The following is a 4,432-nucleotide window of genomic DNA, read 5'->3' as shown; positions in this document are numbered from 1 at the left end:
GGTATATTTTGATACTCTACATACAAAGAATGATCAAAAGAACAGCTAGAACATATAGAAAGGTTGACAATAATGAAACTAATTGTTGTTTATTGTTATTTCATTTCCTTAGTCAAGAATTCATCATAGAAACAATCTGCACCTTCTAAATCAAAACATTTGATTAAAGTTGGTAGTTAATTATCTAAAATTCAATTGAATTTAACTACTACAATATATTTTAGAATTTTAATTATGTACCACTGAACGGCAGGCTAAGACCATTCTCAATTTTTTGTGACAGTACTCTCAAGATTTTTTATTTTTTTCTCAAGAAAGTGAGGACAGAAAAATCTATTCAGTTTTAATTTTCCATTGATAAAGTTCCCAGTTACAACTCTCATCACAGGGATACATGTACCTATAAAATCCAATATGATTGATATAAGCTGTGTGAAGTTTGTTTCCAGATTCTACATTTTGATATTTCTGTAAAATTCATGAATAAATAGCTTTAAACTACAAAAAGCAACATTTAAAAACAAGAGGCTCTCAAGAGCCTGAATCGCTCACCTGGTAAACAATGCCTTATTGAACATATTGAACCATGCCAGGCAAACATGTACAGCTAACAATTCTTCAATATTACAAATATATATGACTTACTGTTTATAAATAAAGAAAATGAGACAAAAACACAAACACTTAAAACTTAGCAATGGACTGTGAAAATGAGGTCAAGTTCAAATAAAACCTGCGTAACCGACATATAGATCATAAAATATTTTCATACACCAAATATAGTTGACCTAATGCATAAAGTATTAAAAAAATAGACCAAAATAGAAATTAAGCACAAACTTTATTTTATACACCCTACTGATCATTCAGTTGAAGTTTGGTTGAATTTGGTTGAGTAGTTTTAGAGGAGAAGATTTTTTAAAGTTAGCAAATATGATGAACAAATTGTGAAAAAATTGTCATTAAAGGACAATAACCCCTTAAGGGGTCAATTGACAATTTTGGTCATATTTAACTTATTTGTAGATCTTACAGTTTATCTTTATCTATAATGATATTCAAGATAATGACCAAAAACTGCAAAATTTCCTTAAAATTACCAATTAAGTGGCAGCAACCCAACAATGGTTTGTTTGATTCGTCTGAAAATTTCAGGGCTGATAGATCTTGACCTAATGAACATTTTTACCCCATGTCAGATTTGCTCTAAATGCTTCCGTTTTTGAGATATAAGCCAAAAACTGCATTTGACCCCTATGTTCTATTTTAAGTAACGGCGGCCATGTTTTTTGATGGATCAAAAATCGAAGCACACACTTTGTGCAGGATAATCTAAGGAACAATCATTTTAAGTTTCATTCAAATCCATTCAGTAGTTTCAGAGGAGAAGATGTTTGAAAAATTGTTAACGACGACAGACGACGACGACGACGACGACGGACGCCAAGTGATGAGAAAAGCTAACATGGCCTTTGAGGCCAGGTGAGCTAAAAACTGCAAAATTTCTTTAAAATCATCAATTCAGGGGCATTATACCTGAAAAACCAGTTACCCAATTCGGCTGAAAATTTCAGGACAGGTAGACCTTGACCTAATAAATACTTTAACTTCGTGTCTTATTTGCTCTAAATGCTGGAGTTTTGAGATATAAGCCAAAAACTGCATTTTACCCTGTGTTCTATTTTTAGCCATGACGGCCATGTTTTTTGACGAAATAAAAAATAAAGCACAAACTTTATTTTATACACCCTACTGATCATTCAGTTGAAGTTTGGTTGAATTTGTTTTAGTAGTTTTAGAGGAGAAGATTTTTTAAAGTTAGCAAATATGATGAACAAATTGTGAAAAATTGTCATTAAAGGACAATAACCCCTTAAGGGGTCAATTGACAATTTTGGTCATATTAACTTATTTGTAGATCTTACTTTGCTGATCATTTTTGCTGTTTACAGTTTATCTTTATCTATAATAATATTCAAGATAATGACCAAAAACTGCAAAATTTCCTTAAAATTACCAATTAAGTGGCAGCAACCCAACAATAGTTTGTTTGATTCATCTGAAAATTTCAAGGCTGATAGATCTTGACCTAATGAACATTTTTACCCCATGTCAGATTTGCTCTAAATGCTTTCGTTTTTGAGATATAAGCCAAAAACTGCATTTGACCCCTATGTTCTATTTTAAGTAACAGCAGCCATGTTTTTTGACGGATCAAAAATCGAAGCACACACTTTGTGCAGGATAATCTAAGAAACAATCATGCTAAGTTTCATCCAAATCCATTCAGTAGTTTCAGAGGAGAAGATTTTTTAAAGTTAGCAAATGTGATGAACAAATTGTGAAAAATTGTCATTAAAGGACAATAACCCCTTAAGGGGTCAATTGACAATTTTGGTCATATTAACTTATTTGTAGATCTTACTTTGCTGATCATTTTTGCTGTTTACAGTTTATCTTTATCTATAATAATATTCAAGATAATGACCAAAAACTGCAAAATTTCCTTAAAATTACCAATTAAGTGGCAGCAACCCAACAATAGTTTGTTTAAATCATCTGAAAATTTCAGGGCTGATAGATCTTGACCTAATGAACATTTTTACCCCATGTCAGATTTGCTCTAAATGCTTTCGTTTTTGAGATATAAGCCAAAAACTGCATTTGACCCCTATGTTCTATTTTAAGTAACGGCGGCCATGTTTTTTGACGGATCAAAAATCGAAGCACACACTTTGTGCAGGATAATCTAAGGAACAATCATTTTAAGTTTCATTCAAATCTATTCAGTAGTTTCAGAGGAGAAGATGTTTGAAAAATTGTTAACAACGACAGACGACGACGACGACGACGGACGCCAAGTGATGAGAAAAGCTCACATGGCCTTTTAGGCCAGGTGAGCTAAAAAATGAAAAACAATAATTATGTTGGTACACAAAATTATTTTTTAATTGAAGACTTCTTATCATATACTTAATGTCACATTTTTAGTGTTCAGATACATTAACTTTCATTTTAGTGTGTAATTACTTATCAATTGAGGTGCTCCTGAATAGGAAAAAGATTCTAAAAACATAACTTTACAGAAAGAATGAAAACTTCCGTTTCTCTCCCCAATCTCATGTATCCCCATTGACATTGTATAGAATATAAACTACTAAATGGTGGCCCCATTGCCGGCAATGCTATTTTTAGAAATTACCTCCTTAAAAGGCATTTTTAATAAACTAATTATGGAAAAACTGCTGTTGTCTAATTGAAGCTCGATATCTATTTGTGATTTTACCCCACTCAAATACATATGGTCCCATGGCTTTTCTTGGTGAATTTTGGGGGTTTTCACGATACCTTACGATTTCGCAGAAAATTTTCCCTAATTTTGATCAACATAAAAAAAATATTTCTGGCCCTTCATCATATACATTTAAGGACAAATTTGTGCTTGCATGAAACTTCATTCATAATGCTTTCCAGAAGAAAAATATATAAATGATATAACAACCAATCACAGAGAGCCATCTATTTTTATCTCTATGTCATGTTCCCTTCATAAAATGGCTGCGCCCATGTAATTTCATTTGGTACATTGTAACCTTTACCGCGAAAGTTGACCTACAAATTATAGCCTTAGATTAAAGCATTGCATGTTGGTGTGTGAATCATCTACACTACAGCAAACATCATTAGGTTTATATTAAACAAATACGGATTTTAAATTAGTATACAAATACTGTGAATGCTTTTTATAATGAATAAAGCATATCCCTGTGTAGTGTGGCATTCCAACAATGACGTCACTAGGTTAGATATATTTAGAATATTTCGTAATACTGATTTTTCTGGACTGTAAAAGAAATGTATATAGTGTAAGGGAAATCTCTATATACGATAACTTCTTGAGAAACTGAAGGGAAATGTGCGAAAAAAGTGTTTAAAGTCAATCTGTTCTCCTTGTCTTCAATTTCAGTATGACATTTTTAGGGGGTTTCCAAACTATTAAAACAAAATGATTGACGTGAGGGCATGGAACTCTAGCCAACCACATTAGGGAAATGACGGCTTGAAGCCGTCTTTCCCCAAAAACAAGAATCTGCTTAAATTTTGTCAAATGATTTTTTATGAGCTATTAAGTCTTATATTGAAAGACAAATAGGTGTTATGGGGCAAAATATTTTACCTTGTATTGTATTGAAAAACACCAAGGATTTCGAACATCTGACACATATTCCAAAACCTCACCTAAGTACATTCTTAAAGACAGCGTCAGTTATTTTATTCAGGTCACTCTCTGTAGGTAACAGTACATAAATATTTGTGTATTGTTAGATAGTGATGTAAAAAAACAAATTATTTTCTACAGTGAACAAATGTATTTAAAACAGCAAATATTTTAAATTGGCATCATGTCTATAAAAAACAAACAATAAGTTAC

Source organism: Mytilus edulis, unplaced genomic scaffold (assembly GCF_963676685.1).
Source record: "Mytilus edulis unplaced genomic scaffold, xbMytEdul2.2 SCAFFOLD_932, whole genome shotgun sequence".
Lineage (NCBI taxonomy): Eukaryota > Metazoa > Mollusca > Bivalvia > Mytilida > Mytilidae > Mytilus > Mytilus edulis.
Note: the sequence above shows the minus strand (reverse complement) of the source record.